Below are 24,221 nucleotides of genomic sequence, written 5' to 3' on the forward strand. Positions count from 1 at the left end.
TAACAGATTACATTTTTGTTGTTGTAATATGTTGCATTCATTTTGCAATTCGAGTACCAAATGTTTGGTTACTAAAAAAAAAAAGAAGTATTACTGTCTGTATTTTACTGAATTCTCCCGTTTCCCTGGGTATCTGTCTGCAACTGTAAAGCAATTAATTACAATGCTTCATGGGTTTGTTGCAGTGTGGCTGCTGCCAGTCCGAGTCAGGCTGTGATTGTTTGGAGATGGGTTGACTCCCACCAGGCAACTGGTGGGCCACACTTACACAGAGATGGCAGGCAGGATGACCTTTATGTCATGAAACTGCAACGGCAAATCGTGCGTGAGTCCATTACAAGAAATTGCAAAGAATTCTACTTTAAATTTAACCAAGCAATTATGGAATTATGTCACCGAGCTGCAGCTCACGAAAGGTAGTGTCTGGTTTTTAACAGAGCTAAAGGGGTCACTCCAAGCTCGAAAATCGTTAACACGGTAGCATAACCATTTACCTTTTTTATGGCAGTAATCTCATAATGTGACACATTACTTTTAACACTGGATGCTAATATTAAAATAGCATTGCTCAAACAACACTCAGCACCAGTTTTGCCCTTTGAAGAGAAAGGTTTGCAAAACACCTTGTCGTGTTAGCCCGAACACTGGCCTCTATCACATCTAAGAGCATTACTTATATGACACGTGCTTCATTACTGGAAGATAAAAAATAGGGGAGCCAGTTTGGACTGGAGGACAGGAGGAAACAACCTTACAGATACACACATAAATATATTTACAGACACACACATGCCATTAAAGGAATAAAACCATGTTTTAGCTTTGTAGAAACTGTCTAATATGTTTAATACTCTGGATTTTTTTTTTTCAAGAGAGCTGGAACAGATAAATCCAGGATGTGAGCGAGCAAGAAAACAAGGTTGTCCATTAGTCAGCCGCTGTGATAGCCTAAAGAAGCCACCCCTGGCCCTTAATGGTTTCTCTGCAATAATTGCTACACTACCTCCTCTGTTCCTATTCACTGCTACATGACATGCTTTCGCTGGAGCCACTGCCGTGCATGTCCACATCCCAGTTCTAGTCAAAGCATCCCTGAGGAGCATTGTGCTTTACACGTGTTGCTCTAATAGAGAGGGTCCAGGTAAAGATGGGATTGAAAAGAAAGGGCTTTTTTTGCTGCCTCAGTCTCTTTCCCGCCCTCTACTGCATTTCTTTAGCCCTCTCTTCTCCTCTCTTGGCTGCAAGCTTTATTGATGCGTAAAGTAAGCTGTATTCATGTACACAAGTTAGAGGCTCTCAACGTGTGAAGGGCCATGTTTCTCCCGTGCGCTCCTCAGAAAACACAGGAGTACATCTAATGGTTTGGATAAGCTAAATGTTTTGGAGACTCTTCGGGTTTCTTGGTAAAGTTCTGACCCTTTTGTCCGCCGTCGCACTCTGAAATAGCCTACTTCTCTCACACCTTGTGTCGCTGTGAGGGTCCTTATACTTATGCGATGCGTATGTGTTTGTGTATATGTGTGTGACAGAAAGAGAGAGAGTGAGAGACAGGATGAGAAAATTGAGAGAGAGATGAATAGAGAGTCTCACAGGTCCTCCAACTCAGCCCAGGTTAATGGAAACCATTATCACACACAGCCACTCTGTCTGTACAATCAGAGCCTCTCTCTCTCTCTCTCTGAGGGAGGCACTTTGTCACACACACACACACACACACACACACACACACACACACACACACACACACACAGTGAATATATTTGTGCTGTATTCTTCAACCCTCCCTGCTTGTTTAGCTTCCTACTGTTCGAGCTGCTCCTCAGCATGTGCAGGAGAGGCTAATTGTTTTAGCATGTATCTGCCTGTCTTATTTGGGGCACAAAGGCACACTAGGGGTCATTTTACTGACAATACACAGAAACTGTTAGCTTGCAGCTCCGAGTCAAAATCCCCACTTTTTCTTTTGTTCTTCTCAACAGTTTTTTTTCTCTTTCCGAAACCTGGAAATGCTTTCATATCAAGCAGCAAAAGTGGCCCAAGAAACAGATTTTCTTCTTAAACAGCAAGTAGATTTGCCTGCTACATTTGCTGTGAGGCACAAGGCAGCATCAAAGATTTAGTGATATGTGAGGCACGCTTAAATGAGCCTACCAGCTGTTTTCTGTTGAAAAATCTGGACGGCTTTTGTTTGTCTATTTTTGTGCCATTAAGGCCGTAAAAAATGTAGCGATGTTTTTAAAAAAGAAAGGTATAAAATCCGCCCACAGCGGCATTATCACTAAAAAGGCAGTCTATCGAGTACACTGGTTGCAGTGTACTAAATGACAATGTTAAAACAGTATAAAAGGAGCACAAGTACAGGTAAACTCAGACTGAATTACTACCTGAATGTGCAGCTTTTCTCAGCGTTACAGTGCTTTATGAGCGTTCCAGCCCATTTTTTAGCACTCTGGCCAGCCCACAGCTTTACAGTTTTGTTTAAGTCGTTTTAGGCTTCAGCAGGCAGCTGTTTTCAGTGAAAGGGCTGTAAAAATCTCATGTTCTGCACTTAACCTGATCAGCTCCAAACAGAAGGCAGTTAGCGACTAGCTAGCAAACACAGTGAAGCATTTAGCGGTTACAGAGTGAAAGAAACACCAATATTGGATTAACAGTCACCAGAAGCATGACTCTGAATGGAGGACATGTTGTCTCTGTAACTGCAGGGTGCACAAAAAAGCAACCGCTTGCTAACCGTTTCTTTATATTGAATTAAAGGGTGATGACATTGTTTTTATAGAGGTTTTTTTTTTTTTTTCAAATGACCCTCTGATTCGCATGTATGCTGCTTCTGGCAAATTTTGTGTGTTATTTCTATGAATTTTCCACATTTCACATGACATTCTTTGTCATTACATGACATGCACAATGTTTATGGTTAGGATAAGGGTCGGAGCAAAGGAGTTATTCATCACACCACATGTGGTACTGTGCAGAAGTCTTGAGCTGCCCCTTATTTCCTTATATTTTACTTCCAAGGAGCTAGATGTTGCTATGATTTTTTAAGGTGGTTCTGAGCAATATTTATCCAGGCTTACTGAAGGTTTATCCAAAATTTTTCTTGGACATTGACTGCTTTTTTACTCATTTTCAGTCCAGTCTTTTTTGAGAATTTCTTAAAAATGTTTGATAATCCACTTAATACTGACCTATGAATCGTTCAGGCATAAAAGAGGCATCTGACTCAAGAGAACAAGTGTTCTAGTATCTACACATAACAGAAAAATTAGATAAGAACCAGTTTTGAATTGTACCTTTAGGCACTTTGTTACTGGCCTGTCGCAAAACACATAAATTGATCCCATTTGTTTAGTTGAATCTATAAAAAATGCCAAAGATAACAGTTTGACTGGCATAAAAGTTTATTTTTGTACCAACAAGATTTCCAAAGACTTATTAGCTGAAAACTTGACACACCCCAGTATGTTGTGCACTGTATCCTTAAAAAGTTTGAGGAAAGTTCAGAAGTGGAGGACAAAAAAAGATGGCAGCTCTAAAAAACACCTATAGCAGACTAACAGTATGTGAATATCATGTCCTTAAGAAGCTACATTTTGCTGCTCCCTTATTTACAAGGGGTCATAGCAGATAGCTTTGCATATTTGATTTGGCAGATTTTTGTCCTGGATACCCTTCCTGATGCAACCCCCAAGGCATTAAAGTCATGTGCTTAAGAAGTAGGAAAAACTTCGGCACAAAAACTGACCTGGGACCTGAAAAATGCATCTTTATCAGTGGATCCATACTTTGTATTGGATTGGTTATGCAGGAATTTGCCACAAAGGAAACTTGAAGACAGGTTGCAATTTAGTCTAAAAATATTTTGCAATTTCATCAGACCTAACAGATTTAAATTGTTAAAATGATATACCGACAATTTATAATAATATCTCGGATAGTCTCGGATTGCAGACAGTAAAGCTCAGTGTCACTAGGAAGAAAGGAAAAAGAAAGAAAGCTGCATTGGTGTAAAAGCTGGACTCACAGTCACTCGAGCTTAAGTATTTCTGCGTGCACTGTTGCGCACTTCGGAATCAGCGCCCTGCTCCCCATCTGTACACAGCGTGTGCTCTTTGAGTGTGTGCATACGGACACATGGCACTGTGTTTTTGTTGATCACGTCTCAATCAGAGAGGACTTGACCCATCGCAGAAGCCACATTATTGCATTCTAAATACACATCCACACTTTAGCACGCACGCATGTAGAGACACGCACACAAAGCGGTAACCCTGCATTCCCCTGTAAACAGTTTACAGCCCCTTCCCTCTCCCTTATGCAGACACAGGCCAAAGCGTCAGTGTTGTGTTCAGCTAATCCCACTGTTTAGCCTTTGTTGGCGGCCTCTAGCAAGGACTCTGCAGCTCATGTCCTGAGGGGGGAAAAAAACCAGTCTTTCATTTGCATGCATATGTGAGTTTGTCGCACACATTAAAGGCCTCCCCTTTACCTCACCGCGCCACACTAATCTTCATCTATATAAATCTTAAAGTTTGTTTGGGTTCTGTCTCTCCTCCACGAACCCCTCTGCCCCTTCGCAGCCCCATTTGTTTAGCTGAGCATGTGCTTGTTTTCTTGCCATTCTCTCCTTGATTGAGATTGACCCCAACATCTTCACAGCCTCACACACACACACACACACACACAGCTCCTGACTGTGTGTATAGACACCGTGTGGTTTTGGCCTGCTTTGTGCTGCAACAGCCCAAGGTAGGAAATGCTGTTTAGATTAAGTGTGTTCTGATGTCCTTTCAGGCCTTGTTCCTGCTGGATCACTCCCCGTTTGTACCACAAGCCTCTCTAACACTACACACGGAAACACCAGCGGTTTAGGGTTAAGCACAGGACACAGGAGTTTGCTGTTGCAGGGCCACATCTTCTGCGTTACTCTCATTCATGGAAAAATTATGCATGTTTTTGTGTTTATAGCAATGTTCAAGTGCTTATCTTTTGGCTGTAGACTCAAACGTTTCTAACGCAGTCTTTCTTAATTGTGTTTTCTGACTGAACAGCTCAAATAAAATCGCGTTTTACATATGTGCGGGTTCTGAACCTGAATTATTTTCATGTTATTTCCTTGGAGGTGCTCGTTACTGCCAGACACTGAAGTCCAGCCAACTAGGGCACCTAAATAACAGCTATCAGAAGAAAGGAACAGACATCTGATGCCTGCTCTATGTTTTATTAGTGGAGAAAAGGAAAGATTTGTGTCCATTAAGTCAGTGTGGGCTCCAGATTCTCTCTCAACAGGCAGTCTTTAGCTGTTAATTTTTTCCACATAATCAAAAAAAGAAAGAAAAGAGGTCTCAGTAGGTGATGTGTGCGGGAAGGGGCACTCGTTAGGATCTAAGGGATCTGTTGTATTTAGCCAGAGTGTTGGTGTCAGACATTGACATATGTTGGTGTGAGTGCCTTTTGTTTTTAGCTGTGTTTCTGTGATGAAATCCAGCTTTTTCTGACTGTGCCTTTCCATTTGATCAGCCACGCTATGTGCGAAAGAACAACTTGAGAAAAAAGATGCAGATTTTCAATTAACTGCCACATCTATTTTATGTCTTAATCTTCCATATAGAAAATAGCCCAAAGATCTAATGGAAAATAAGACATATCTTAAAGGGCACACCGGAGATTTAGTGTGCTTCTGCAGTGAAGTGGGGGGGATTCCCAGGAAACAGATTAAAAAGGTAAAATGTCCAAAATTAAAGCAGTGAGGGTGACGTGTGATATTATTCTTTAGTAGGATTAAGGTTTGAAAATACTGTATTGCTCTATTCCCACAGTGCAACAAATATTTAGTCGAGTCTTAAGCCTAAGTGACCCTGATGACAACTGTGAGCTTGTTTTCTCAAACCCCCCAGAACTACAGTAGTGCATCGTTCTGTTTCAGACTTTCCAAATCACATAAACTGTAATTTAATTAGCTGAAGCAGCGATAACGTCTCAAATAAAGAGCAGGAACAAATATTGGGAAAACTACATTTAGAAAAGTCAGAAGGTGTTAAATTAGGCCTCATTTTGAAAGGTCCTAGCTCATAGTTAATCTAAATCTGATCTAATCATTTAATGTAAATTAGAGTGTTTAAATAATCTTATCGTTATTGCTCTTCAGTTTATTCTCTTTTATGATTCAGTGTTAGTTATTATGTTTCACAGTATTTTTGATCATCTTCACCATTTTTTCAGATTATTTATAAAATTATCTACCCTAAATTCAAAGTGCAAATCTTTTATTGACCTTTTAACAGCTATCTATTCCACTGCCTACCTATGCTGTTGTTAGAGCTGCTATCATTTGGATTCTTACCTATCTATTTATTTATTGTTTTTATTTGTAGAGTAGGATATACTCCTTTAATTGCTCTTTCATTCTAAAGCTTTACTCTTTATGTTAGTTTTATTTTTAACAGGCTTGACAATAATGACCAAAAAACTTACCTTATCTTATTAGTAGAATCATTTTTAGCAAATGTTTATGTAAAACAAAGGGGCTCATCTGTAGTGAAGGTTAAAAAAAGTTTAAGAGAAAAGTACCTGATGAAATAACACAAACTTTTTAAAAAATGGGGATGGGCGTCACTTTTCTCAGTAGGCACTGTTTTTTGTGTGTATGTGGGGAAGTTGCTGGGTAAAAGTGTGTGATACGGATGTGATCGGCCAGAAGCAGCAATGACACCTCCCTTGCTTTACTTGTCTCAGTGGTCCCAGCATCATTACCAGTACCACCGCAGTACACTCCCTTATCTACAGTGGGAACTGATACAGCAACAGCCGCTACTTACGGGGCACACAAATATATCCACATAGCGCTCAGCAATCTGCAGCGGCGATCCCTGTGGGTCCTCTTCGATGATGCTGGAGTCGGCAGCGTGTGTTGTGGCAGAGGGATGATAGACGTGAAGTTACTTTAGATCAAATATCAAATCTTGTGCAACGGTTAATGTTCACACTTGGATAATGAACTATTCGGTCACATCGGCGTATCCCAAAAGATCTGATCAAGTCAGGAGAGGGCAGTCAAGTCCTTCTGTCTGCTGTTTTTGCAATTTACACACACACACACACCTGCACTGCATACACACATTCCACTTGACTGGAAATCTTCAAGTAACCCCACGTGCCTTTGATTTGTGAGCTCAGCCAATTTGGTCGTACAGGCTCATGATCATTGAAAGTTACTGCTCAGGTGGGGCCAATGGATGTATGGGCGAACGTGTGTGTGCGTGCACTTGTGTGGGCACACTCTGTGTCTGACATTCAGTTTAGTGGCTGAACACATCTGTTCAACTTGCCATGTTAACGTTCTCAAGTGGTCTTAGTCACATTAACGCTTTGAACCTCAAAGACTCATACACTCAGACGTGGTCCATCTGCTATTTAAACTCCAGCAGAACCCAGTAAAGTTAAGATTCATTTTTATGTAGTTGACTCCTTTTCTGTGCGGGTTAAATTCTCCCGGCGGCTAGGGACTTTTACACCTGGTAAAGTGGTTGTAACCTGTTTAAATGGCAGAGCTGATTTCCTCTTTAAACTACTCAGATTCAAAATATTTCCCTCCCTTCCAACCTGCTCCTTCCATCTAAACCATACAAATCAATTATTACCCCACCCCCACCCCCTGTTTCCTCAGTTTTCCTTCCTGCCTGGCTTGCGCTGTTCTTTGTTTGTGTTTAAATGATGAAAGTTGATTTATGTTATGTAGTGCATGGCAGTCTAATGCAGCCACAACCACATGTAGTTATATGCCTAATGTTGTATGTTGTCTTTTGGCAGCAGAGCAGAGGATGACTATTGTTTCCCCTTTCAGACATGCTCCTATTAATCATGAGTGTGCGTGTCCGGGAGTATGTATTTGCCACTAAGAAAGAGTTTAAATAATACTCAGTGCATGGTGAAAGGCCCGGACATACATCAAACCAGGGCCTTTGCCATTCATGTGATGCAAGAGGACACACAAGAAGAAAATGTAGGACTGAGCTACTGTGTTATTTTATCTCAGTAAACCGTATAAAAATTAACGGTTGTGGGGTGGGTAATATTGTTAACTCACAGAAAAAGATCCTGGTGTCAAATCCACCTGCAGGGCTGACGCACCCCTATTTGGAGCTTGCATGCTCTCCTCATGTCTGGGTTACCCCCGGCTACTCCGGCTTCCTCCCACTGTCAGAAGACATGCATGTTGGGTTAACTGGTGATTCTAATTTGGCCGTAGGTGTGAATGCAAGTGTGAACGCTTGTCTGTCTCTATATGTTGGCCCTGGTTGGATGGGTGACCCATCCACTCTGCCCTCCTCCTCTCACCTCACCACCCCAAACTGGATAAGCAGAAGAAAACAGATGAATGGAAATGAAAAGTGAATTTAAATAAAATCCCAGAAAATCTCTTTAATATTTATGGACATAAATTACTTACAATTTCTTACAAAGCACTTCAAGTACCTTGAAATGCACAAGCCTGTTTAAAATAAGTCATCTAAACAGTTTGGAAGTCACTCATTACGAGGTCCACATTTCATTAATGCTAATGATTTGCTTAATGGTGTTGCTCTCATATTAATAACTGACTATGGAATGTTTCATATTAACATCACACATGGACGCCAGCAGGGTGCTTGAAAAGACGTTTGAACCGTGGTTACAGTAACAACATTATCAACGGAAACTTAAAAGTCTTTTAGTTACAATATAATTAGCTGAACTCTTGACAACATAATGGAATAAACACTTCCTGCCCTAATGAGTGATCCATGTAACCAACGCTTGATCACAAGCCTACACTGCAGGCTACCTAAACAAATCTCAAATCATATTTGTTAAACAGGCTTTCTCTTCCCAAAGTTTGAGCTTTTTCTTCTCCAAACTTTAGCCTCAGACACACACAGAGAAACTTGTGAAAACATTAACAGTAGTGTTGCTTACTGCTGTTTGTAGAAGTCTTTCTGTGATCACAGGTGTAGGTCAATTTGTGCAGCATTAAAGCCTGATCTTGCCTGAGGTCCCTAAATGTGTCGGGGGAGCTGTGTTAGCAGAGGATATTCATGCACAGGTGAGACCTGGAAAACTGGAAATAATGTCAGTTTGAGAAAGATCATCAGTTATTTATCAGTGTTGCATGCTCCTTTCAAACAAAATTTGGTGTTTGCGTGTTTCGCCAGTTCATTGTGACCTGCAGTTTCCCGTAACACCTCTCTCTGCATAGTTTTGTGAAACTAGGTTTATCTATGTAGGTTATGAGCTGAATCACATGGCCAATTTACAGTCCCCAGTATAATGTGTATGTCTTTGTCTGCCAGAGTACCCAGACAGAAAGGCCCCAGCCAACTGGTGGATTCAAACCCAGGACCCTCTTTAGTATAAGTCAGCTATGCTGACCACCACACCACTGTTCCACCCTATTTCCTTTTTACCTCTGTCTCTTAAACCTACTTATAGTACAACTCAAGCACGGTTGCCTGTCCTTTGAGCTGGATTAGCAGAATACTCTGCTCAGATGCTCCTTGTTTCAGGGACAAGCAGGTAACCTGCTAATGTTCTTCATCCTCTTAATCAAGAGCTGTTATCCACCGTATTATGCTTAATGATGAGCTCCATGAAAACTGAGTTCAATGGTTAAATAAATTGACACTTTTAGTACATGTATTTATCTGTTGTAAATGATGTTTTTTCTTTTTTTCATACTGGTAGATGTCCCACATCTGCTTTTACATTGCTAACTGCGCGTGTGCATGTAGATGTGTGTATATGTGTGTGTGTGACCATGGAAGAGTCCTATATGGAAGCAATTACTGGCAGTGAGGGCCCTCAGACACCCACAGTGCCTCTCACTATGGCCCAAACGGAATGTATCTCCCTCCCCCTTTTTTCTTTCTGTCTCTCCTTCCCTGTCTTTTTTTTGCTACTTCTCTCTTTCTGTACCTCTTTCTCTTTCCTCTTTTCCCTCACTGGATTAAATTACTTTCATATGAGTCCCAACAAAAGGGCAAGGTGAAACCCCTTTCTATTTCTTTTATTTATTTATTTATTTATTTATTGGGAACAATTCCTCCCCACCGCTCTCCCTGCAACCATATTTCAATTCAAATCACACATTACCAATTTGTGCAAACAAGGCCTGAAAATACCAGCACTAATTAGAGTAAACCTAATGTGTGCATGTGTGCGCTTACATGCGTGCATGCTCACAGTAAAGCCAGTTGCTAGTTAGTATGCACAGCCAGAGCCACGTAGGATGTAAGTTTTTTGGGAGGTCTCTGTGTCTAGTGAGCCACTGTTGTCTACCTGTTTGAGTGTGAGAGCGTGTGCACATATGACTTTTTGCATAGGTAATCTGGTTTTTCAGAAGATCCTAATTCAGAATTTAATGCTTGAAAACCAGAAGAAATCGAATTAGTGGTGAAGCATCCACTGAAAAAAGACAACCCACAGATAAACTGGCAGCAGGCAGTGACAGGATTGCAGTTGTCAGGGTTTGGCAAATCGTTGTCACCCCCTCTCTTGTTACAGTAATGCAAAGCTCAATGAAGGAATATTGTCAGGCCTGCCAGCAGTCTCAATTCCTACGTCTGTGGGAACTGAGAAGTCGGAATTTGCCATGTGTATATCCCTCCAAACTGACTCTAAATGAGATAAATAAGTTCAGACTAAATTGGCAGCTCACGTCCAAAGTGATTACTCTTCCCTTAATGTCTCTTCATTGGAATGGGAGAAGACTTGGCCTGCACGGGAATAGCACGGGTGTGGCAAGGCGGTCTTTTCCAACACAAAGAAGTGACGAGTGATGGCAGCCAGAGTTTACTTGTCAAGGTTTTTGTACACTCACACACACATACGCACACACGCACACACGCACACACGCAACATTCTCATATGCTAACTCCGTCCTCTTCAAACAGTTAGTCTCTCACTCCACACTCCTTCAAACTTGGCCTGCAAAGGAGCCTTACATTCCCTTCCCATGAGTCCTAGTGTGGCTAGTCAGCAGAAGGACCCCAGATTGCGCTGGCTGCACCGCCGCCTGCCTCGTTTGGGAGCGTGCCTGGGCCCTTCGTTTCAGTAACCTTGGTTTGCCCCCTCTGTTTGTGAATTCCTGTCGCTCCAATAGGACCACACTGTCCCCAGCAAAATGCTTTCTGGCAGTGGGCAGCTGGACGGACTGGTGGGAAAGTGAAGTGGAAGCTCAGATTGTCTTCCAGGCAAATAAATAAGGCTCGATTGTAGTTTTTTTAACCACAAGTTATTAAACGGCATTGTTTCGACGAAAATTAAAACAAAGGAGAAAAGAGGTCAGGAGTCACGAATCAGCGATGCCATTGTAGATGCAATTAATAATCACGGGAAGCTCAGAGAACACGTCTTATCTTATCAGATCACCGGCATTTTCTCCTTTACTTTGATATGATATGTTTGGTCCTTGAAGTTGAACTAAGAGTTTTGATTGGTTGCAATAGCTCTCTCACATCCTGTGGCGGTGTTTTGTGTCTGCCAACACCCAGACTCTGGAGTGTTTAGCCTTCACTGCTAGTTCTGCTGTCTAAGGAATTTCATGGGCTAAGTAATTTTTAGTTATGTCCCCCCCCTCTCTCTCTCTTTGTTTCTTTACACTCTTCCACTCCTTCTTGCTCAAAATCATAGTTATTTGCGGCGTGGCGCTGGGTAGTTTGTGGTTTGCAGAATGGCTGTATTATTCCTGTATTAAGTATCTAGTGTTTCACTTCAGTGTTATAAGAGGCTTCCCTGGCTTAAAATATCAGATTACCTAAAATCATGTAAATATCAGTATCCTCCTTACAGTTTTTCAATAATGCATTTTAGTGCTGATACAGTTTGGAGAGATCTATAACACCGTCTCATTTAAAAAAGGAACTCCAGTGATTATACAAAGATCTTGTGGAGTAGTGCTGCATATGTGGTAAAATACTACTGAACTGTCAGTGGATTTGCATTGGTGGAGGTGCCAGATTTTGAGGAGGAAGAAAAAAATGAATGAAATAACAAAGATGATGTCTCTGGCTCTGTGGCACTTTTATTAAAAACACTCCATGCAACCCTAAGTTTTTGACTTATGTGTGCCAGGCTATTCTGAGTCAATAACATGTCATATTTCATGCTGGAGAGAAAATGTTCACAATGCACATTTGTATATGAAATATTTATGCAAATAAGTGTAATAATCAGTAAATTGCTTATTCGCAGAGTAAATGTTAAATTAAAACCAAACATGTTATTGTAAGTAATCACCTGTTTAAGTCTTAAAATTGTTACCTGCAAATGTGATTTATGGTGTTTTATGACTTGTTGCTTCATCAAATTTAGTTCTTTACAAATACACTAAACCACAAGTGCCCAGGATCACCTACAAGTACCAAACATTTTAAAGTTATTTATGTCTATATTCTGAAGGTTTATTTTACAGTCATATTGGTTCATATACTCTGGTATTTAAAATTATAGCAAAAAAGTTTTTCTGCCTGTTGATGGTGTTTTCTCATATATGATACATAAAAACGGAAAAAATAAATAAATAAAGCGATTCTAATAAAATGAATCGAGAATGTTGAATAAACCTTTATAAAAGCAAAATTAGATTTTTAAATATAAATGTCAGAAAAAAAACTCTCCAAGACAAAAACAATGAAGTTACAAAAAAATGGGCAACATTTTCAAATAAATTATTAGTGTGTCGTATTTTCCCACTTTAATAACTGTCTTTAGATTAAGTAAGTAAAGATTTACTGATAAACATCATTATAACATAACCATTCGTTATCCGCTCTCCTCAATCTGCCTGTCTGCCCACATCAGTGCAGGTTCTTCCTCCTGTCTGTTTGCTTGACACTCCACTGTGTCACAGTGCTACTAATGGCCATTGCTGAGCCAGCCACTTTCTAAATGACACCCTCCTCCGCTCAATACAGCTGCTCTGCAGTTACACGCTCTCTCTTCTCCCCCCTTTTTTTCTCCCTCCCTATCGTCTCCGCTGACTTCCTCTCATGTACAACGCAGTGGCTCCCCTCTCTCACGTGGAAGAAAAGGAGTTTCTTGTCAATTATCTCTCAATATTTTCTACTCAACATGCCTCTTGATGAAAGATCGTCATGTTGTATGGTGCACACGCCCTTTTATACATCACATATCAGTGGCTGGATAACTGACAGTGTGTGACTGGAGTGTCTTCTCCCTGCTGATTGCAGCGCACCCACCAACACAATGATTCGTTCATTCATCACCCCCCCCCTCCATGCATGCACACAAACATTCTCATTCTCTGCCTTCTTTTATCTCTTTTTCCCCTCCTCACAAAACATCACCTTTCTCTCCTTTTAATCATCTTCATCTCGTTGCATGTGTGTGTGCGGTTGTGTGTGTGTCTCTGTGTGTGTGTGTGAGCAGCAGAGGGTGGTGTAGCACATTTCCTCTACTGCAAGCTATACTAAGGATGTATGGAAGCCAAATTGAGTTTGGCCTCTAGTTTGACTAGAGCAACCCTGCCAACCTAAATCCTGGATCGACACACACATGATCACTCTCATTCTTTCCCACATATCAGCTCTCTCACTTCCGCATACCCCAGGTGCCACTCGGATTTAATGTAGTTCAAATGACTTTATTAACTCTCAAAGGAAAAAGAAAAACAGTAGCGCTTGTGATGACTGAGGCATTCATCTTTTGTTGCCTCTGACTTTGTCTTTACAGGGACCGCACACACAGACACACACGCTCATGAACGTGTACCCTCAAAGTTCATTGGTTAATCAGCCAGGGGTTCCAGCATCCTAAAAGATGGTGGTGGCAACATTTTGGCACTGGCAGCTCATAACTGGATTGCTGTAATTATTCATTGGGAGAGTGATGCCTTCCAGGGGCTGAAGATTGATTAGGTTTGATACGCGACTTAGTGTAATCTGTCTTTGACCACGGCTCCTGTCCAAATTGGCAGGAATAATAAAAAAGAGCGCAAGTTATTTTTAAAAAGGAAAGAGAAGCGAGCGAGCAAATGAAAATGGAGGTGGGTGGACAAAGGGAAGAGAGAAAGATTGAGGCATATCCTGTGTCATGTCTCCTGTGGCGCCCCTTTGCCATACACAAACCATTAATCTGCAAACAACAACAGCCGGGCAACCATTTTGTTTACAGTTGAGCAAGACTCAAGCTAAATAAAGTCATTACAACCTTAAAATACACACCTCATATTGTCAGCATCGTTGTGTACTCGGTTCAAAGTGTTCCGTGTTTCCAGGCGCATGTGGGTTTTTATTTTATTTTTTTCCCCCTTTGCTTGTTTTGTCGGCCAGACCAGCACGATCCTCGGTTGTCTCATTTTCCACGACTAAAGTGTGTCTTCAGTTAATCCTCCAGTGTAAGCATGGCAGAACTTAAAAGGCTCTGATTAGGCTGTTGTGTCCCACAGGTTAGCTAGATATAAACTCGTGACACACTCACAGTGCCCATACATACCCCAGAGACCTCTCTTTGTGTTAATTAAAGGAGTCTCAACTGCAATTAGCAGGCTTTACAATGAGCGTACCCACAGATAAACACATACACGGGCACACGTATGTGTACACACAGCGATACAGATACATCCAAACTGTGAGTACATTTACGAGCCCACAAACACTGTTTACAGTTGCTTAAGTATCACCATGCCATTGCATTTATTGTTAGGCTAACTACACCAGATTGTCTTCAGTGTCCACTAGTGGTCATAATGATGGGAAAACAAGCGTGACATGGGCTTGAAGCGGCGTTATTCTGTGGGTACGGCTAAAATCTGTTGAAATTTGAAATACAAATAAAATTTTCTACTTATATTGGAGTTATAATGCAAAGAGTTTAAGTGTGCCAGGCATACGGATTTGAATCCATGGGTAATCTTAAATCATTTTTAAAATATCCAGTGGCAGTTCATCTTTCCAGGAGCAATGCTCTCTTTTTTTCCTCAGAAAAAATAATAGTTTTTTATTAGGATTCCTTTATTCTGATGATTTTAAATGAAAACATCTGGCAGTGATTTTTGCTTTTAGCAGCATGAATAAAATTATATTCACCTCCATTACGCCTGGTCAAAGCGTTTTCATCCCTGTTAATCAAATATTCCCACATGAGAGGTCGAGAGTTTGTCAGTTGGCTGATTTTCTTTAGTTTCCCCTCACCGGTGAGGTTTAGACACAAAAAGTGCAGGCTTAGGGCGATCTGGTGCTTTTAAACGTGCCACCAATTGATTCTTTACAAGTGTGCGTATGTTATGAGTTGGGAGTGAGAGATAATTATATGCACTGATGCCAAAGGACACTTTGTCCGTGCCTCTTTGACACAAACGTAGAAATGAGAAAAGGCTGGCTTTGTTGGACGCAGAAAATTAGCTGACTTAGACATTATTTAAAGGTTTTGTTATGTTTCTGTGTGTTTGTCTGGGGATTTTGTAATCAGCGCAAATGGACCCTTGGTGCCATTTTTTTGTCATTTTACGTCTTATTTTTTGCGTATTTTACGTATGAAAAGACACTTGGGGAGATGACTTAATAGCAGTGATACAAGTGCTTGTGTAATTTTGTTGCAGCTCTTCAAGCTAAGACTTGGGGAGTTGTGTTGTGCTCCCTGCTAACATGGGAGTCTGGTTCCATGGTGGCCAAATGGCCCATCATCCTGCCTCCTTATGTACCAAATTAGACCTGTGCTCTCCCGGTGTGCTCAAGCCTTGTTCGCAGGAAATCAAGGCCAGGTGGAACTTAAGTGAATGAAGTCCCGCTTTGGCACATTCTAGCTGGGGAGATGACCAAGACCGTGGCCCTCCCTTCCCCCCCTGGAGCTTGTCAGATGTTGGAAGAGAACACAGACCCACAGAGACACACATAAACACAGGTGCGAATACCTATTTGCTGATGTTCACACGGGGAGCGCAAACTCGCAGTGGATGGGTGCTGTCAACTCTGTGGCGATGCTGCTTAGCCGCTCCACTCCCATATTTACTTATTTATTGGCAGCGATGGCTGCGATGACAGGGCCACTCACTCTCAGAAAGCCTCCTAGGCTCCACGACGTTTTAAGAGCCCCGGGCCTGGTTTGATGATTTTGACGCGAGTTAGCATGTACTCGAGTTGTCGGGTGCATTCAGGGGGCTAACCGTTCTAATGCGTTTACCCTCCCGCCTTATGAGTGTGTTTGTGTGTCTCGAAGCGAAGTGTCACTTAATAATTTAGCTGCTGGTTTCGTCCCCCTCGCCATCCACCAATCCATTCACAGCCCTTTATGTCTTGCCTCTGGGAATGTGGAGGCCATTCCTCTGCCTCTCTGGGAGTGATTGAACCAGCAGAGACAGGTGACAGAATCTGGTGTGGTGGTGTGTGAGGACAAAGTGAGAAAGACTGACTGCATGAGAAAGAGGGCCAGACAGCAGAGCTGTGAACCCAAATGATGGGAGGAAAGAATAAAAAAAGAAAAGTAGCCCAAGCTGATTTCTGTAGAAATGGAAGACAGAGTAAAGAACAACAGACGCTCCGAATCTCAACTTAAGTGTGAATACGGCCTCGCTCCCATTCTGACCTTAAATTGGTCCTGCGTGTCTAATGTTTTAAAGCAATGAAACACAGACATGCAAGATGGAACACATGCTCATGCATAACACTGCACACACACACACACAAACACACACGCAGTCAGGTTTCTGGCCTCTGTGTATGCCAGATGTAGACATGACATATTTTTTCTCTCTCATCAATGTTTTCAGACTAATAGGTTCTTGTTCTCGGTGGAAGTGGTTCTAAGCGAGAGCAGGAATTCAAAGCTTGCATGCCAAACCTGTGGCTATGGTTGTAATAATCAAATAATGTAACTTGGCCACGTGCAAGAATGTGTGTTAATACATGAGAGCTTTCAACAAAGCACCCCAAAGCCAGTGGCCTTCTATATACTTTAATATGACTTCATGTTCACTTAACCCTCCTCTTCTGTGTAATTGAAACCTGATGGTGGAATAATAATCATTTTTTTTATTATTTTTTTTTCCTCTTTATGCATTCGCTAAGCTGATTTTTGCCCAGGCTGTGGGATAGTATTCAATTACAAGGGGTTTGGAGGAGGGGAGGGCAGCAACGGGCATTACACTTAGAACCTCTCCACGGGGCTCACAGGAAGAGAAACTAAAATGACTTTTTAATGCGCTGATCGTTTGGTTGGAGCACACATCCTACAGAACTTGAAAAATAAAAAATATATTGCTTCTGAAACTACACTTCCTACTTTTCTCTTCTTTAGACGCGCGGCTAAAAAAAGATGAATGAGAAAGACCAGAGTTAGAGACAGAAGAAGAATTTAACCGAAACTTTTTTTTTGTTTTTCTTTTTCCTCAGCAGAAATTCTCTGAAGTAAACCTAAAACTTTCTTGCTTGTTTGCCGAATGGTTTTTACTACCACACAATGATTTGTGTGACATTTATTTGGGTGTTTTTTTTGGCGAGGAGCGTCACAAGTGTTTGTGTGTTTGTCGCGGTGTTAGCGGTTATGTTCCTTGTCATGTGTGTGCCATAAATAAAGACTCCCCTGGCTAATGCAACCCACATGTTTTTTGTTCCCACCTCCTTTCTGGATTTGCATTTGTTTCTGGGGAGTTTTCAGATGGTACACAGGCTTGTTGGACCATGTCTCAGCTTTTGTGAGGTCATCGATTTTTTTTCTTTTTCTTTTTCACATCAAAAGCAGCCGTGGACTTCCCTTTTACTCACAAAGGCTAACTGGTATAATGCGTGATTCCCATTACTTCACCACTGAGCAGATGCACAGCTGTGAACTGATGACTTTCCTCAAAACACATTTGCAGACACAGTCATACCCAGACAGGAGATACTAATAAATAACCACAGCTTTTTTTATATAATTAATTTTAAAATGATCTATTTCAAACGGTGTATTGTTCAGTTGTAAGACCATCACTATCCAACATAAAAACAAACTACAGGTGCGCGTGGCAACAAAAGCAAGTAGAAGGAGGTTTTTGGTACGGCACCTTCTTTACAACTGTTTTCACCTGCTGACAATAAGAAACCTCCAGCAGCCGCTCACCAACCAGTTGGAAAATACACATATTTCTCTAGCAGCTTGTGGTTATTTCACATCCAATATGGGAGACAATTCTCAAGTGATCATGACATCATGTGAAAGACCTTTATAGGCAGAAGCCTGGCCATGTAGGGCTTTAAATGTAATTAATGAAATACAGATAGGAGTGCTGTTTCCAACACTTTGGTAGGTCCAAAAGTGCCAAAGGAGACAATGTTGAAGGGGCCAAATTTAAATATATGCTGTGGAACTTTTTTTTTAATCACATCTTGTATGTTCAAAACAAGCCTCCATTTTTTTCCTTTTATTGCATGAACGGTTGTCTAAATTCTTTGGTGGCTTGCCTGACCTATAGTTCACAGAAGTTACCTTTTGTTGGTTGACATTCAGCCTGTGGTCAGTGCATATATAGCAAGAAAGAACTGCCCCGTAATTAGTCTGATGGAACCACTTTTAAATGCCCTTATTGTGCAGTCTTTTAATGTAATGCAAAATGATGAAAAATGGAAGCAAAATTAGGTCTCAGTGGAGATTTAATTACACTTGTTGGGTGTCAATATTTACTATGTTCACAACAAATGCTTTTAAGGGTCGCAGTGTAACAACTACTGAAATCTTTTTAGCCTTTAGAAAAAAAGAGAGAGAAGGTAATCAGTGAGTGTAAAAGGGAGCAGAAAGTTAAAACGGGTAAAGACACATTAGTGAGGTCAGGAAGGAAGAAAATCTGAGGGTTATGAGACTGAGAGGAAGGGTAAAAACAGAATAATGAGAGGTGGGGAAAAGTGTGGAGGACGTTCAGAGAAGGAAGACACTGTCGAGAAGGACTTTGTCAAACTCTCACCACTGGGTTCGGTGGATATTGGGTTGGACGGTGAGGTGGGGGTGGCGGGGGGTACAACGGGGGTGCTGGCAGGGTTGCCACGGCAGCGTTCCGGATGGGCAGGCGGTCTCCTCTCAGGGGTGAGGGGGACGTGGGGCTGTCAGGGAGCCTGGCAGGTAGAGACACAACGCCCTGTGACTGGGGGGAGCACGGGTCAGTGAGAGAGGACAGGACTGAAGGGATGGAGGCGGCGGAGGGGTGAGGCGGAGGCCTGTCTGATGAGGTGAGGAGAGAGTTGTAAAGGAGGGAAACATAAGAGAAGTAAATGAGGGTGGAGGAGGAGAAGAGCTACTGATGATTAGAAGAGAATTATCCAAGTGTGAGTGTGGATGACTGTGGAGTATTTTCTGCTGCAGCTTTGATATTTTCACTCCCTTCCCGAGTCGCAGAACAATGCAACCTCTTAATTCCTGCCTCCTTAACCCCACTGGACAAACCAGAGATTTGTGCATTTGGAGTCATGCTGAATTTTGTTGAATTTAAGTTTAAATCTTGTTCCTTATAGAAACATTCAAACAAGCAGTATTCGTCAGAGAAGATGGCACCAGCACCAGAAACCATTGATAGGGCCACTTTAGTGACTCTAATTAGCTGTTATAAATCCTACAATCCATAACAATGACAACTGTGAATCATAATACAACTTAAAGAGTTAAGTAATTTTTTTTCTCCCACTAAAGTTGTTATATAGCCTTTTCCATTAACAGCTGGTGAATGTCTGATGCTGCAGATAGTCCCATCTCTCTCTTTTTTTGATGTCATCCTGTGAGTTATTTGCTAGCTAGCAAACTGCAGGCTCTAGAATTAATTGATACTGAGCAAGAGAAAATTGCTAAAATGTTTCAGTTTTTACAGCATTTTTAAACCCTTAATTTCTAGCTTGTATATTGTGTTTTGAAATGCATCTTTACACAGAGTTTAAAGAGGTTTTGAAAAAGAAGATGCTGGAAATCCATCAGTCTGTTTACTGCGATTAGCTAGTTTGCTAGTTTCTTAAGTATCTCGGTAAATATCACTGGGTTTTCAGACTGTTGGCTCTAAAAAATATTTAATTTTATCATTGTTTTTTTTCTTATTTTCTCAATATTTTAAATTTGTTAATTGTTGCCAAATTATTAAATCAACACTGCGCACGCTGCAGGGCTCCACTTTTGTCTATTTGTTGCACAACGAAAGCTGTATCATATCACTAATCAGGAAAGCAACAGTCAGATTAACTGATAATAAAAGCAGTGACTAGTTGCAGACCCACTAATATAAAGAGTATAAACACCACGCATGTTTGAATTGAGGTGAATTGAGAGCTTAAGTGAATTTCTGCATGTGTGTGTGTGTGTGTGTTTATGTGTCGTCATGTGAAAGTTGTTCAGAAATTTGGCGAGAAGTACAGTGGTCTGGTGCCCGCTGGGATCGAGGTGAACACGTGAATGAGCACTGTATATGTATATGTGTGTGTGTGTGTGTGTGTGTGGGTGTGTGTGTGTGAGCATCCACGTTGATGCTGATAAAATTGTAGTTTTGCCTCCCGACCTGGATAGTGGAGTCTTCCCTTCGAAGGAAAAACTGAACTAGAATGTGGAGCGCTGTTATGCATAACATGTCATTAGATCACAAATTGCTAAACAGGCATTAGCAAATGATGTTCTTAGCAATTAACCTTCTGCCTTTCTATATTACCGCAAATACAGCTGAAAATTGTAAATAACTCAGAAGACTCGTTAGAGAAACTCATCTTGTTCTACTGTTTCGTTCACAAAGGTGCACTTATAAGTGGAGCCCAGATTGCAGTGATCAGTGACACGGGCAATCATGTGGCTCTCTTTATTCTCTCTCAGACCTTTTGGTGCCCTCGTCTGCCTTTCTCTACGTCTTTCTCTCCGTCTGTCTCTAACGCTATCACAAGTGCAGGGCTGTTCCTGTTGGTGTCATATGATGTCTTGTGGCCCTGTAGTGGTAGCAGAACAGTGACAGTTCTATCCCTGTGCCATCTAATCGACACGCCGCTCGTTGTCACATGCACACACACTGTGATCATAAATCAGGTCACTGACAGTACCAGCCCTTAGCCATGTGTTCCTGCTTACGTCTTTAGTGTGCTGCTGAAAAGCTACACTCACGTTTTGGTTTTTTGACCTTTTTTTTTGGTCTCTTTCCACGACTCTTTCGCCGTGAATATTATTGTTTAGCTTTGTTTACCTTTAATTATTTGAACAAGAATGTAAGATGATAGGAAAGCTTTATACGAGGAGAGAAAAAAGAAAAGTTGGGAATGACTGAACAGCTGATAGGATGAACTCTAGATGTGACTTTCATGTGACAACCTGAAAAGAATCAGTGTTTCACCAGCCAGCATCCTGCTCGGCAAAGAGACGCTCATCAAGCTCCTTCTGCTGGTGGAGATCATTTGTTTCTGCAGCACATGATCGCCGCCGCTGCACAAATTATGTCGTTCCACCTTCCACTTGTTGTCCCTTTCTGTCCTCGTTTTCGTGTGAGCTGGACTTTGTTGTTGTGATTTTCCATCATGAAAAGAAAAAAAAGCAACACAAAACTGAAAAATAATACAGCAGCAAAGCATCGTAATTATGACTCTTTGATGACTCCCTGTATTTGTTTTGTACTCTTTGTTGTTTGCTTCAACAGGTTTTCTCACTTTGCACAGAAAATAAAAAGCTAGGTACTTTGCCTCTCAAGAGCATAGAAAGGGGAATTGGTTCTCTTGAGACTGGTCTAACAACTCAGTGCTGTCGCACCCAATTTCTGGGCTATTTGACCCATTAGATGTCAGTGCTTGGGAAACAAACAGGCAGTGCTAAGAGGTTTGATGGGCATAATAGTGTGGACTTAGTGATGGATGGTACCATAGTTAAAGTACAAAGAGTCCAAGAATGTTTTAAATCTCACTTTCTGCACTCTTATTAGACTCTTTTACCCGACATGCTCTATATGTTTTTCTTTAATAAAGGTTGAAATATAATCAGAACGGAAATAATAGAATAGAAGCCAAAAATAAGTGAACAGTAAAAGAATTAATGAGGTGATGTAATATAATATTGATAAATATGGGATGTTTAGATCACAGATTTATATTGTTTCCCGATTGCCATTTGAACTTTGAGGATTCAGTCATTTATCTCTAAAGAGCACCAATTTCTAAACATCAAATGAAAGAGGAAAATCAGGATTAGAACATAAATCAAGCAATGCATGCAAAGCTATATGCAAATGTGGCATCATCACAAATGACTGAATCCTCAAAGTTCAGATAGCAATGGCATTTTTATTTATATAGCGCATTTCATTATACTTCAACTTAAACATCAAGGTTGTCTACTTAGGTGAATGCAAATAGTACTTTTTTTTAACTTTCATTTTTGCCCTACTTTAAAAAATTGATTGCATATTTTTTTTAAAAATCACTTTTGAGCACACCTCTAGAAGAGTTCAAACTAACGTCTTTATACGTAGATGTCACTTTGCTGTTAAAAGAGGTTATCAACTCTGGAGTTGCTTAGAATTTCTGGTTATAGTTGTTGCTCCTTTGTTCTGCGACTCTTCATTGTTGACACCTCCCTTCTGACTGCTCAGATTGCAAAATTGTACCCGAGACTGAGGTTGTGAGTACCTGGGGAGTAAGAATGCTGTGGCAGAGCTTTAGCCTCATGTGCACGCCAGTATTGATCCGTGCAAGCCTCAGTGACTGTTGCTACAGAGCAGGCTTTGCTCATGGTACAGGACTCCCCCCTGTCACCAGTCAGTGGCAGCTAATGAGGAAAAGCAGCCCATCACACACCAGTACAGCACACACACACACACACACCCATCAGCTTCTGGGATAACACACTGCCACCAATTTTGCCCTCTCCTCCTGCCTCACCCAGCCACCCCCTTCTCCCTTTTTGCCCCCCACCCCCTTTTTTTACTCTGCCTCTTTCTCTACCTCACTTTTCCTCTAATGAGTTGCAACACTGATAACGAGCCTGATGATCTTCCATTGATTCAGCTATCACTTGCTTGTCTGGTAATTGATCCGTAGCTGAGCCTCTAGTTAATTATATGGGCTTCGACATGGACCCCTGCCCCGGGGGGAATTCTCAAGTCCTGCACAATAATAGTTTTAATAAAGGAGCTTGAGGATCTCCAGTATCCCCTTTTTTCCCACCCTTTTCCTGCTTTCACAGATTTTTCATCTTTCTATTTCCTCTTGCCTCCTCTTTCCAGCCCCCCCTTCAAAATTTCTTCATCTCTGTATTTTTACTTCTGTCTCTCTCTCTGTTTTTTTTTTTGTTTCCGCTGTCATCACGACCATTTACTATCGGCAGAAGCAAGGTGGAAGGGGTAGGGTGGGGGGTAAAAAGAGGGGAAAGAAATGTGGAGGAAGAGTGAGCAATATCTGCAGAGTCCACTCCTCCCTCTCACAAATAACAGCCATTAACCAGCCAGGTCAGAAGCTGAGCCACCAGCTTGACTTGAAACACTGAGTGCCACTCGAAAAACCCACAGACTAGCACATTTACAGGAGAAAGGGGTGGAGGGGTGGAGGGAGCAGAAGCAGAGAGGAAGAGAAAAAAACACTGGAAAGCAAAAAGGAACCTTGGCGGCTAAATTGTCACTTAATATAATTAGCCTAAGCCTCGTGCATTACCTTTTCAATAAGTTTTTAAGAGCAGAGCTGGTGGTACATGGACAAGAGGTGACACATTATGCCTTTTACAACAATGCTTCTCGTGGCTACTGACAAGGCACGGGCCAGCATGCAAAAAGATGAATGAAGAAAAGAATTGAAAAGGAAGGGAGCAGAGGAAGGTATTTAGAGGTGGAGGGGGAAAAAAATTACAAGAGACAAAAAAGCAGAGGATGAAGATGTAGGCAGGCAGCAAGAAAGGAGCGAAGATGTAAATTGAGCTTGAGACAAAAGACACAATTGCACATTTTCAAAGTGGCGAGACACACACTGCACACTTTTCTCTCTGCTGGCAGAAATCCCCTGTACATAACAGTAATGACCGGTGTGATAATCTCAGCAAAGGTTAACGGTGTACCGCCATTAGTACATAGTACAAAAGGCTTTTAACAGACAACCAAGAAGCTGTCTGCCGCAATTTACCACAAAATTTGAAGTGACTTTATATATCACAAGCCATTTAATGTAGCCGAGGAGAGAAGTTCTGTCCGTGTCCCTTTCTCTTTTGTTCCTCGGCAGTGAAAAAGATCACTGTGACATCTCCCTCTCGCTGCGGACTGAGGCACC

At 41.5% G+C, this 24,221-nt stretch overlaps 1 protein-coding gene across 1 annotated transcript in view; it reads left to right on the forward strand.

The window, feature by feature from the left end:
• The window catches only part of bnc2 (basonuclin zinc finger protein 2), a 166,050-nt gene that overhangs the window by 48,707 nt on the left and 93,122 nt on the right, over positions 1–24,221 (forward strand). The gene's annotated exons all lie outside the window — the stretch shown is intronic.

This window comes from Oreochromis niloticus, linkage group LG6, assembly GCF_001858045.2.
Source record: "Oreochromis niloticus isolate F11D_XX linkage group LG6, O_niloticus_UMD_NMBU, whole genome shotgun sequence".
NCBI classification, from domain to species: Eukaryota; Metazoa; Chordata; class Actinopteri; order Cichliformes; family Cichlidae; genus Oreochromis; species Oreochromis niloticus.